Source organism: Mus caroli, chromosome 4 (genome assembly GCF_900094665.2).
Source record: "Mus caroli chromosome 4, CAROLI_EIJ_v1.1, whole genome shotgun sequence".
Lineage (NCBI taxonomy): Eukaryota > Metazoa > Chordata > Mammalia > Rodentia > Muridae > Mus > Mus caroli.
Genome location: NC_034573.1, coordinates 28,936,372 through 28,950,209, shown reverse-complemented (window position 1 = coordinate 28,950,209; position 13,838 = coordinate 28,936,372). Strand labels below are relative to the sequence as shown.

The 13,838-nt window shown below is 40.2% G+C and overlaps 2 pseudogenes; both read left to right on the top strand.

The window, feature by feature from the left end:
* Nucleotides 1-3,139: 3,139 nt before the first annotated feature.
* Nucleotides 3,140-8,228, top strand: LOC110292465 (annotated as a pseudogene).
* A 4,171-nt stretch (nt 8,229-12,399) lies between these two features.
* LOC110292463 lies at nt 12,400-13,583 on the top strand (annotated as a pseudogene).
* Nucleotides 13,584-13,838: the final 255 nt, after the last annotated feature.

The window sequence follows — 13,838 nt, the reverse complement described above, 5'->3', positions numbered from 1 at the left end:
TATCAGTTAGAAAAGTCTCTGCCCCACTTTTCTTTTCATTTGAAGATGTTTGTTGAGAAAGATGAAGAGAAATAGTTACATCTCAGAAAGCTAATGTGGGCTGAAGTAGCAAGAAATGGTGTGGCGAAATTGTAGATCACTGGCAGGCTGCATCCAGCTTTGGCCATTCCTCCTCACGTGCTGAGCAGTGGACAAGTTACTTAGCCATTTTCAGATTCTTGATATGTTAAGGGTGGCAATAATATGCATCTTAGACAGCTATATGAGATCTAAAAAGAGAGTGATAATATCTATGTATGTAAAAATTCATGAAACCAAATATGTACCCAGTAAATGGCAAATACTGTCATACTGAAGAGTTAAGTATGGGGTTAGCCATGACCAGCATGGCTTTAGGGATTGACCTGAGTGGAGCACTAGGGGAATGAAGAAAGAACAGACACACAGTCACATGTACAGTAAATCTGCTGCTAGGTGGACTGTGCACACTCTGATGGAATAGCACCAACTCTGCAGAACCCCAGAATCTCAGTGCATTTATTATGTGCAGCACAGGGGAGGGGTTTGTTACTCCCTGGAGGAGGCCTCCATAGGTGAGAGGTGGCAGGCTGGAAACATCAGGGAGAAAGCTGTAGTTTCTAGGTTTTGTACACATTGGTCAATAATTCATGAACATTCATACTTTCACACACTGCAAACATTCTAACACAGACCAGAGGACAGCTTTGCTATCCCTTTGACCACACCCTGGGGATACTCTTCATCAAATTCCTGCCAACTTCACCAAAGCCTCATGAATTGGTTCTTGACACGGCTGTGCCCACGTCAAACAATACACAGCCACTCAGAACTGCATGCACCCCTTCCTTCCACTGTCACCTAGGGCTCTCTCTGTTTGCCACAGGGTTCTGTTCAGTTGTTTTACATACTCCTAGGCAAATGCATTTCAAATTCTACTCTACTCATTGCCACCCAGTCTGAGGACTCATCTGTTTCTCCTCTTGACAATGCTTTCTCCCACCATTCTTGGGTCAGGGAAGCTGTTATCTCAATGCTTGTAGATTCTCTTGATCTCCATTTTGAATATGGTCAGGTCCAAGACTATCAGATCATATGCATTTGCTAAATCATGTAAACCTGACCAAACTGCTGACTTCCCTTCCTTAGCGTGAACCCAAACAGGAGTAACAGAAACAGTAAAACCTGTAAGGTACTCTTTTCATGGTTACCTTTAGAAAGATTTCTTTTTTATTATGTGTGTGTATGTTTCTGCCATATAGCGTGCAGTACCTACAGAGGCCAGAAGAGGGAGTTTGATACTATGGCTAAACCCAGAGCCTCATGAACACTAGCTAGGCAACTGGTTTGCCACTGGCTATATGCCCAGCCTCAAATTATTATTTTCTTACGGAAGATATTAATTAGCACTTTCTTGTTTTATGTGACGACTGTGTCATTTTTAAAATATTCTATATAAAATGAATAAGCGGAATGGATAATGACTTCTGAGGAAAAGCGAAGCTATATTTCTTTACTTCCAAATGAATTATAACAGCAAGAGTCCAGAAGCTGTAGTTTTTATTTTTTTTTTTTGTATACTTAATAAGTTAATTAGTTAATTAGTTTATCACGTGTGTATGTGGATATTGAGGTTTGTTCTCTCTTTTCACCACGTAGGGTCTGGGGATTGAGCTCAGGTTGCTTGTTTTGGCAGAATGTACCCTGCGCTGCACCTTCTCATCAGCCTAGAAGGCCTGGTTCTAATATAATCACGTCCTGCTTTTCTTTCTTAATTAAAGACTGTAGGTATGTTTGTGCACACATGTATGTATGTCTGTGTGCGTACATATGTGTACATGTCTCTGTGTGTGCTGTAGTACACATAGAGATCAGAAGACCGTTTTTCAGGCAAGGAATGGTATTTTCTTCCACTTGACTTGAGGCAAGGTCTCTCTGCTTTCTCCTGCTCTGCCACCTGGGAGTTTTTGACCAATTTCCTGTCTCTGTCTTCTGTCTTGCTATAGAAGTACTGGGATTACTGATGCATGTCACTATATCTAGATTTTTATGTGGGTTCCAGGTGTGAAACAAGGTCACCAGAGTTGTACAGCAAGTACTTTAACCCAACATAATCTTTTACAAAATGATAGAAAGTCAAATGAGCTAATTTCAAAAAAATAATGTTTACATTAGAAACAGCTTATTTATTTTCCCCTCTTGAAATGTAGACAAAATAATCAAATAAATGCATTAGCTTATTTGACACAGAACATGGAACTTAATAAACATTAGTTATTGATATCATAAGGATGTGTTTTGCATCATTTTATTATCATATAATCATTATCTATCTTAGTGGATTTCATGATAAAATTTTCACACATACACATATAACATATTTTTGATTATGTTCATCCTCACTACTTCCTTTTTGTCGTTACCATTCTTGCTGAACCCTTCTTTCCGACTAGTCCCTCTTCTAGAGAAAATATTTTGTGTTGCCATTTTGTGTTGCTACAACAGAAATCCTAAGACTTGATAATTTATAAGACTGGAAGGTTACTTCTCTCTGACTGCAGCATCTGGAAGAACGGGCCCTGCACCTTGCTTGGGCAGCAGAGTAGAGCTGACTCTGGTGGTGGTGTGTGTGTGGGCCCTCAGGACCAGCTCTCTTGCCTGCTGCAAGTGGTGAGGGGTAGGGTGGGCAATGGAGGAATATCTCCCCCCTACCCATGCGCAAAGGATGTACTGTGTGACATAGTGTGACACACTGCAGCTTTGATCACAAGATTTTGCTTTTTGGTTTGTTTGTTTTGTTTTTTATTTTTTGTTTTCTTTTGAGGGGGAGGTGAGTGGGATTGGGATGCATGATATGAAATTTACAAAGAATCAATAATATATATATATATATATATATATTTAAAGAAGGTAGTTTATTTCTCTCAATTGCAAGCTCAAGATGTGCATGTATTATTTACATTAACGATTAACCCCTAGTGACCAGTGTCACACGAAGAGAGTAATAAGAGGAGTGTGTGCCCTGTGGCCTGGCTTAGGTTAGTGGTCTTATGAGTCACTCTCATCAGTGTCATTGGGTCTAATTCACCTCTTTTTGAATGCAGGTGGAGCTACCACTGCGATGCTGATTTTTGTGAAGACTCTTGTGGGGAAGACCATCACGCCCGAGGCTGAACCTTCCGACACTATAAAAAATGCAAAGGCCAAGATCCAGGATAAGGAAGGACTTCTGCCTGATCAGCATTGTTGATCATTGTTGGTAAGCAGCTGGAAGATGGCCGTACTTTGTCTGACTACAACATTCAAATGGAGTCCACCCTTCATCTTGTGTTGAGATCTCATGGTGGTGCTAAAAAGAGGAGGAAGAGGTCTTACACCACTCCCAAGAAGAATAAGCAAAAGATGAAGAAGGTTAAGTTGGCTGTGCTGAAATGTTATATGATGGACGAAAAATGGCAGAACCAGCCAACCTCATCGAGAGTGTCCTTCTGATGAATGTGGTGCTGGAGTTTTCATGACTAACACAGGCGTTACTGTGGCAAGTGTTGTCTGGCCTACTGCTTCCACCAACCAGAAGACAAGTTGCTGTGTAATGTCTTTTGTCTGTGTGATGTCTTTTGTCATCAAAAGAAGGAACTGAAAAAACCAAACCAAACAAGCAAACAACAAAAAATAACACAAAAGAAAGAATAAGGGCACACGTCTCCTGGAATCCAGATGGAACTCTCTATGCTTCCCATGTCTTCTCTTCCCCTTTCTGCCTGAATATGTGACTGCCCAAAGGCTGTTGTCCGAACCTGCTTGTCCCGTGCCTGTGTCTGTCCTTGTGGGTCATGTTTCTGTGTCTTCCTGTTGTATGAGCTGTATGTGTCTGTCCCTAACAAAAGGCTTCTCTCTGTATTTATTGGATGACATAGATAACATCATAGTGTGGTGTGGGGGAGGAATGGGATAATTTACAGAAATCTATAACGGAGATTTACAAGGGATTAAGACACGGACTCCAGCTGATCTCAACTGGCCCAGATAAGAAACATCATTGTTTATCAGCTAGTATCCATGCTTCAGCCTTTATGGTAGATTTTAGGAAGTGGCTTTCAGTTTCTGTATTTGCTACTTTCAGCAAATGATTTATATGCATCATCTCTCTCAGGGGCATGGAAGAGCACATGACATAAAATTACAGCTAGGTGTTAGCTCAGGTTTAAAAGATGATTGTATGGAAAATCCAAGGCACGTAAGTTTGATTGTTACATCAAACTCAGGTTAAACAAACAGTTTGAGTACATAGTAGGCCAGCAGTCTTAAGCCTTAAGTGACTTCAAGGTGTATTATTACCACTGGCTGTGATGTCCAGCAAAAGTTTCAGTCTCTTGTGTAAGGGATATTTTCTCAAAGATTAGGCTTACAAGGAGTAGGGCTTGGTGAGGCCTTTCTTGATACATCATAAAGGAGTAGAAGGAAGAGAACAAGAGAGTGTGTGGGCTTCAAGTTCTTTGTGTATGTGCATGTATGCATGTGTGTGTACATGTGTGTATGTGTGCATGTGAGTTCATTTGCAAGTGCGTGTCTATCTGTGTGTGAATATGTGCATGTGTGTGTGTGCATGTGAGTGCATATGCATATTTCATGAAGGTGAAGGCTAGAAGTCAACATTATCCAAAGTCAGCTGTCTTTCTCAGTTCTTTATACCTGAGTTTTCGAGACAGGGTTTCCCATTGAATTCAGAGCTTATAGATTCAACTATGATAAATGGACAATTATCTTCAGTGATCCTTCAAATTCCCAAGCTCTGTGTTCACTATCACGTTTTTTTTTTTTTTTTTTTTTTTTTTAACATGGGCGTCAGGGAACAGAACTCAGGTCCTTATGTGTATATATTAATACCTCTACCAACTAACCCCTCTCCCCTATTTCTTCAGGTTTTTAAAATATAATCAAAATCAATCCATTAAGCCCCCAGACCTAAAAACCTTCCACTGGGCCCTACCCATCTCCCAGCACTGTTGAATTGTGGATCAAGTTTTAGTCTGTGAACTTTGAGGATACAAATCACATCATTGCCCAGATTAAAATAGTAAAATACTTTCCTATGGACAATGGCTGTTGAAGAATTTGTTTTGTACATTTTATAATTTCTATCATATATATTTGAATGTTTTTATAAGTTGAAAGTATAGTTATTCTGGTCACATCTGAAGGCAATATACTTGGCTACTCTTGTTTACTAGGTATTGGCATCAGGATCTTGAGCATATGACTAGAAATTATTAGAAATATATTTGAACAAACAGTTGATAGTGTCATGGTTACAGATATTATTATGTGAAAGGCACTGGGATAGAAAGCTAAGGAGCTGGACACACCGTTGACCCTTATTTGACTTACCATCCAGGATGTCCTTCTACATTGAGAAGTTGCCCAGTATGCTGAAAAAGGGAATTCATTATATTGGCCCATATCTAGGCTTGGAAACACAAAGAGGAAAAATAAATTCAGCCCAGTGAAATTAGATTTACTTTCAAGTGTGTAATTTTTTTCTTGAAGAACATAATTCTTAGAATTAAAAAAAAATCCAGAAGGTTGAAGCAGAGGTATTTTGTAGTGTGCATGTGTGTGGTGTGTGGTGTGTGGTGTGTGTGTGTGTGTGTGTGTGTGCACGTGTGTGTTGTTGTTTTATGAGTCAGTGGTTGATGACTGAAGTTTGGAATGTGATAGGACTTACAGGTTTTAGAGAGTATGGTAATAGGGCTACTGCACTAGTATGATGGACTTTTAACAGACTGTTGAATAAGTATCAGGATGCTAAGAGGCATCTATGAAAATGCCTCCATTTCAAGGAGTAAAGAAGCCCAAAGAATTTCTCGTTGGAGCTGGGGAAGAATTAGGTAATCCAATCAAGCTTAATTCTTTAAATTCATTTTGATTTCTCTCTCTTTGAAAAGAAGGTGTCTTATTCTGTAGCTGAGGCTTGCCTGGAACTCTCAGTAAGTCTCTTACCTCTGTTTCTCAAGTGCTACTTTTACACTTGTGAGCCGTAACTAGGTATAACTTGGAAACAAAATTGGCATGAGTCATCTTTTCCATAATTAACTCATCAATCCTGTTACCTCGTCAAAGTCAATATCCTTCCTTTTATTGTTTCTCGGCTATTGTCTTTTGCTTAGGGCTGTCTGTTGCATGATAACTCAGCAAATGAAAGCAGGGGGAGAAGAAGCTGAAATGAGTAGGGGAAAAGAAAGGGCATTAGTTTCTGGAACCTTAAGAAAAGTTTTGGGCCCTTCCTGGGTGTTCCCTGACCCTGGTGCATCAAGTCTCTGCCAGATGAGGTGCATCTGTGGGAAGAGTCTCAGTGAGGGGTAACGGGGAGGAGGGCAGCACTTAGGATATAAATAACCAAATAAATGGATGATACATTTACAAAAAGAAAAGAAAAGCAAAGCTTTGGGGACATGGTGCTACCAGCCCTCTGGTGTTTGGAGACTAGAACAAGTACTGCCATCAAGTTTGTTTCAGTGCAGTGAAGTCTCCAGTGTCGCTTCGGCCAGAGTGAGTGCTGCATAAATATTATTGGTGGATAAAGCAATAAGTCAAGACTGCCCAGGTCTATGATATGAATAAAAAGGAAAGTTTCTGTGAAATTCTGTGATATAGGGCAAGTTTAACTTTAGAGACCTCCAGGACTTGTCTCACTTCTGGTTTCTGATCCCTGAATTATCTTTCCCATGTTGGGTATCAGAAAGATTTGCCATGAAGTAGCCATGGTGCCTTGGTAAGTTTTTCTAATCTTAATGGTATTCTCGGGTTGCAGGAATGTTCTGTCTGCTCCCATTCTGCATGATTCTGTGAGGGATGACTTCTACCACCCTGCTTGATGGAGAGGCACAGAAAGAAACCTCTTTGGTATTCTATGGTGTTTGCGAAGAGATTGGCCCTGTAGCTTGGGCTGTGCAGTGACTACTAAAGAGAGGAAGTAGGATTTTCTGTGATAAGTGCACCTTGGTCTCTAGTCTTGAAGACAACCCCATTAATGACTTTCCTGTTATTTAGAGCTCTGACTATCTTCCAAGTATATTACCAGGCTCTCATTCTCATGATTTAATTGTCACATTGTGCACTTTGTAACAATAAAAAAGGGAACTATGTGCAGTGCATGAATAGGAAGTGGTTTCCTTAGCAACGGTTGCAATGTGAATACTATCTCAAATGACATGGGTTTCCCCCTCTATTCATTACACCTAAATGTAGTCCCTAGCCTATTCTTAATATTCTCTTCTCCTTAGAATTTAGAATCATGTACTCATTGAGAATCTATTATAATTTGGAGGGTAAATCGGGATTTTATGCACACATATAACACATGGTATCTGTACTGTTGTTCAGGTGTTGTATTTGAGTACATTTATCTGGCTTGGAAACATTCAGAAAATCAGGTGACTTGTGCAAGTTGCCCTCTTTCCCAAACCTGGACATTTTTACCCTTGTGGCTGGTTCTTCTTGATGTCATTTTGAAATGCAAACACTCCAGTGACTGTCCCAACTTGGGATCCACCTCATGGGTGGGCACCAAAGCCTGACATTACTGATGCTATGTTGTGCTTATAAATAGGAGCCTTGCATGGCTGTCCTCTGAGAGGTTCTACCAGCAGCTGACTGAGACAGATGTAGATGCGTATGGCCAACTATTAGACTGAGGTCGGGGACCCCCATGGAAGAGTTAGGGGAAGGAATGAAGGAGCTAAAGGAACCCCTATATGAAGACCAACAGTTTCAATTAATCTGTACCCCTGTGAGCTCCCAGATTCTAAGCTACCAGCACAGGTTGGTCCGAGGCACCTGCACATATATAGCAGAGGACTGCCTTGTCTGATTGGAGACGATTTACCTACTTCTGTAAAAAGACTTAAGGCCCCAGGGAAGGGGGATGCCCAGGAGGTAGGGTTGGGAAGAAGGAGAGCATCCTCTCAGAGGCAATAGGGAGGGGGGACCAGGAGGCGGGCAACGTTCGAATGTAAATAAATAAAATAATTTGAAAAATGCAAACTCTCAAAACTAGGAAGAATACAAGATGTAAATGTTGAGGGAAATCAGATTTTATTGGAAGTGGTAAAGACTGAGAGTGGATGCTGTTGTCATCTTATAATGTAATGGCTAAACCCTGAATCAGCCCCTTTTTCTTTCCTTTTTCAGGCAAAGCACCTGTAATGTAGAGTAACCACTAGAATCTTCTACTATATGTCTTTTAAAATGATCAAAAATTTTATGATGTGTCCTGGAGCTGGAGTTACACGTTGTGAGGTGCCTGAACCTGGGGCTGGGAACCAAACTCGGGTTCTCTGGATGAGCATTAAGCACTCTTAACCCATAATGCACCACTCCAGTCTGGCCAGCATTGCAGAAGCTTGCATGAGAAATTCTGGGGATGAAGATACCTATTCAGTTTCTTTAGGAATGGGATCGGAGTGAACTTGGAAAAACAGTATTTCTGGTCTTCTGTTGTCCACTAAATAATACTGATTCTCATTCCCTCTCTCGTTCTCTCTCTTCGGAGACAGAGTTTCTCTGTGTAGCCCTGGCTGTCCTGGAAATCTTGCTCTGTAGACTAGAATGGCCATGAACTTAGAGATCTGCCTGCCTCTGCCTCCCCAGTGCTGGGATTAAAGGTGTGTGCCTTCACTACTTGACTGTATAATGATTTTTGTAATTATATTCATCTGAACGACATAGAAATAAGTGATGAATTAAATTTTCTCCTTGGACTCATTGCTCATATTTTAAAAACATACAACAACTATGTAATTTTAATGGAATTTCTTCTATAATTGTTTTTCTTTCTAGATGCCATTACTGCCCCAGGTCACTTTCTGTTGTGATAATACACTGACTAAAACCAACTTGGGAAGGGAAGAGTTTATTGCATCTTACAGATTACAGTCCATTCTTAAGGGAGGCCAGGGTGGGAGTTCCAAGAGGGTTCTTGAAGTAGAAAACACCGAAGAACAGTGTTTTCTGTTACTGCCTTGCTCCTTGACTTACATTCAGCTGCATTTCTTACACAGCACAGGACCAACCTGCCTGGAATTGTATTGCCAACAGTGGTCTGGGCCCTTTTCTATCAAATGACAATTAATAAAATGCATCAGAGATGTGTCCACAGGCCAAGCTGATGGAGGCAATTCTTAACTGAGATTACCTTGATCTGGGTGTGTCAAGGTGACAACAAAGATTAAGTATCACAAGTCTACTCCTTGTCAGCTTGTCACACTAACATATCACTATAACAGTTCCTTTCTTGTCTCCAAGGTCTTATGTTACTATCCCAATGTAAAATACACAAAAGCATTAGGTCTGCAAATAAGGCTGGTCCTTCACCAATAGCTTCTGCTGGCCTCTCTTCAGGAACTGTGCTGTCAAGTCTCAGCAACATCTCAAGACCCCTTCATGCCTTCAAAATCAGTACCATGTTGATGACTCTTTCATAAGGCCAGGTTTGATTTCCAGTTTGAGATGCAGCCTTGGCCTCCCTGGACCACAGCTTCGTCGTGCTGATTCTGAAGAAATACTTTCTATAAAATGTAACATCAGTAATGCTGTTCTATCAGTCTCAGCTGTTTGTCCAGTCCCAGCTAGTGAGCATCCACTGTGCTAGTAAAGCTGCGGTGGTGCTCAGTTCCTGTTGATCACAGCGGAGTCTTCAGCCCCAACTAACTGCCAACCAGATATTAAGTATATCATACAAATGGTTCTAAAAGAGTTGCCACTTTCCTCTAAAATGTCAAATGCCAGGCCTCCATTGTCTACCCCAGCCAGGCCATATCCCACCATGGAGAAGGGAATTGGTCAGGAAATCCCAGTCCTATCCATAGAGCTATTGGCAATTATTAGCTGTTGAAAGAGAGAGTCAGTTTTTTCTAAGAGCGTAGCCCCTGGTAAGTCAAAATGAAGGATTACACATACAAGAACTTGGACAGCACAGATGTTTTGATAGGTGTCTTGGTTACAGTTCTGTCACTGTAAAGAGACTCAACTCTTATTTAAAAAAAGCATTTAACTGGGGACTTAATTATAGTCCTAGAGGGTTAGTCTATGATCAGGAAGCAGACAGCCATGAAACTGGAGCAGTAACAGAGATCTCTATCCTAATCCACTGGCAGAGACAGAGATAAACTTTGTCTATCAAAAGCCTGTCACAGGCTTTTGAAACCTCAAAGCCCACCTCCTTCAAGAAGGCCAGACCTCCTAATCCTTCCTAAACGCTCCATCAAGTGAGAATCAAACATTCAAATATAGGAGCCTATGGGAACCATTCTTATTCAGACCACCACAGCTGGACCACAGCTTCCATGAGCTCACTCAGAGGAAATACTTCCTAGAAGATCATAGGTAAATAACGTTGATTTTTTTATTAATCAAAGCTGACTCTTCAGCCCTAACTGACCAACAACCATAGATTTTTAATCCAAAATATCACACGAAAGACCTTGACATGACCTTTGCTTCCCTCTGAAATTTCATGCCCCCCCATAGTCTACATTTCTATCACCATTATATTCTAAACACTCACAACAATGGCTTACTAAGATCTGATGACTCAGTAGCTTTCCCAGCCCTGAGTTTCAAATGCTCCCACAATACCCCTCCCTCCGAATACCATAGGCACAGCAGTACAGCACAGCAACAAATCTCCTTTTCTGGTACTTATTTCTACTATTATTTGTGTTTCTGTTATTGTGATAAAACACTATGATAAAACACAGAGAACTTTGAGAGAAGAGAGTTATTTAATTTAGACTTTACCCAGTTGAGACTCCCTCAGATTACTCTAAGCTGTGTTAAGTTGATAGTAGAAGGTAACTAGAACTCACCTTTAAAAAAATAGAAATTCTTAACTGTGTTGAGTTATATTTGAGTACTCTATTTATGTTCCTTTGGTGTGTGTGTGTGTGTGTGTGTGTGTGTGTGTGTGTGTGTGTGTATGCATGCCATTGCTATCTTTGTTAAGTTGACAGTATAGCATAGTTTGAAGTCTGGTTATACTTCCTCTTTGGCTGTGTTCTTTCTGCTTAGCATTGCTTTGGCTATTCATGTTCTTTTGTGTTTCCACATAAAATACAGTTTTAAAAGGATTGTTCTGTGAAGAATATCACTGGGTTTTGATGGAGATCATGCTGAATTGGTAGATTACTTCAGGTCAGAGAACAATTTTTATATTACTAAGTATGCCAATTCAGAAGCCTGAAAGATCTTTTCATAACTTTATGTCTTCTAAAATTTGGTTTTGATGCCTTGGGGTTAATCCTGTGGAAAACTTTATCTATCGTCTGTCTCTCTGTCTGTCTGTCTATCTATCTACCTATCTATTTGAGTAGATAATTTTTCTTCAGCAAATTATTATTGGAATATCTATATAAAGGCCAATAATTTTTATACATGGATTTTTGCATCCTTCTACTATAATGAATCCATGCATCGAATCTGAAACTTGTCTGTGGGGAACTTTTAAATATAGAATTATGCTGTCTGTAAGTAGAGATAGCTTAGTTTCTTTCTTTCAAATTGTATCCCTTTTATAGTTTTCTCATTTCTTATTGGCCTAGCAAAAACTTCAAGTACTCTATTGAAATAGAATGGAAAGAGTCTGAATCCTTGTCTCATTCCAGATTTTAGAAGAACCTCTGTTATTGTTCTCATTTAATATAATGTGTTACAAGTTTGTCACATATTTAAGATTTTGATGTACATTACATTTATTCCTAATTTCTTCAAAATGTCTACCACGAAAATACATTGAACTTTGTTATGTGCCTTTCCTACATTATGAGATATCATATTATTCCTGTCTTTAAGTCTGTTAACATGATATACTATATTGAGTTTCATACTGTCTCAGGCTTCTATTATTGAGATAAAAGTATCACGAGCAAACGCAACTTGAGGAGGAGAGGATATATTTGTCTTACTTGTCTCAAACAACTACACCGTTGAGAGAAACTGACAGGAACTCAAGTAGGTCAGGAACCTAAGCCAGAGGCCATGGGGGAATTCTGCATACAGGCTTGCTCTTTTAGGCTTGGTCAATTTGCTTTGTTATACACCTGCTCAGAGATGGCACTCCTCACAGTGGACTGGGTCTTTCCACAGTAATTATTAATCAAGAAAATGTCTGACAAGTTTGAATAAAGGCCAATCTGGTGGGGGCATCACCTCTTCTCAGATGAGTCTACTTTGTGCCAAGTTGGAGAAAAACTAATGAGCATACATTTAAAGAAAATTGCATCTCTGGGATAAATCAAACAAATAAAAATTTCCAGGAACTAAATAAAAATGAAAACAACACAAAACCTCTGGGACATGTTAAAAGCAGTTCTAAGAGAATAGTTTATGGCCCTAAGTGCCTACATTAAATATCAGAAAGAGCACAAGTAAGTGAATTAATGATGAAACTCAAAAGGTTGAGAAAGAAATAATAAACAAAACTCTAACCCAGTGTATGAGGCAAGAAATAATAAATATCAAAGCAGAAATCAATGGAATAGACACAAGACGATAAAAAGATTCAACAAACCTATGAGTTGATTCTTTGTAAAGATGAGTTCCTGTGAGTTTCTTCCTGCTGTGAACATCAGGGTTCTGGCCTCTGTCTCCTGGCCACATCCCTTGTGCCAGGGCCATCAATCAGCAATCTGAGATCCTGCCTTAGTCCAAGAAGCCCAGACCAGTGTATGTCCCAAACCTGGAGGACCATCAGCCTCTCCCGACCTGCCGAATGGAGAAAAGGAACAGCAAGAGGCAATTGAACATATTAATGAAGTACAAAATGAAATAGACAGACTTAATGAACAAGCCAGTGAGGACCTTCTGAAAGTAGAACAAAAATATAATGAACTCTGACAACCATTTTTTTCAGAAGAGGTCAGAATTGATTGCCAAAACCCCAAATTTTTGGATAACAACATTTGTCAGCCATCCACAAGTGTCTGCACTGCTTGGGAAGGAAGGCAAAGTTTAAAGGACAGAATTTGAAGACATCAAATCTGGTTAAAGAATAGATTTTTATTTTGATGAAAATTCTTACACTTTGAAAGTAAAGTTCTCTCCAAAGAATTTTATCTGAATGAAAGTAGTGACCCATCTTCAAAGTCCATGGAAATCAAGTGGAAATCTGGAAAGGATTCGACAAAATGCTCAAGTCAAATGCGGATAAGAACAGCAGGAAGAGGCAGCATGAAGATCCAGAGAGCTCCTTTACCTGATCTACTGAGCATTCCGATGTTGGTACAGATGAGTTAGGAGAGGCCATCACAGATATATTTGGCCAAATATCTTTCAGTACTATTTGGTTCCCCATAAAGGAGAAGAAGAAGAAGAAGAAGAAGAAGAAGAAGAAGAAGAAGAAGGAGGAGGAGGAGGAGGAGGAGGAAGAGGAGGAGGAGGGGGGGAGAGGAAGAGGAGGAGGAGGAAGAAGAGTAAGAGGAAGAAGAGGAGGAGGAGCTGTAAGGTATTGATGAAGGAGGGGATGAGGATGAAGAAGGTGAGAAAATGAAGATGAAGGGGAGGAAGGAGAGGAGGATTGTCTTAGTCAGGGTTTCTATTCCTGCACAATCGTCATGACCAAGAAACAAGTTGGGGAGGAAAGGGTTTATTCAGCTTACACTTCCACACTGCTGTTCATCACCAAAGAAGTCAGGACTGGAACTCAAGCAGGTCAGAAAGCAGGAGCTGATGCAGAGGCCATGGAGGGATGTTCTTTATTGGCTTGCCTCCCCTGGCCTGCTCAGCCTGCTCTCTTATAGAACCCAAGACTACCAGCCCAGAGATGG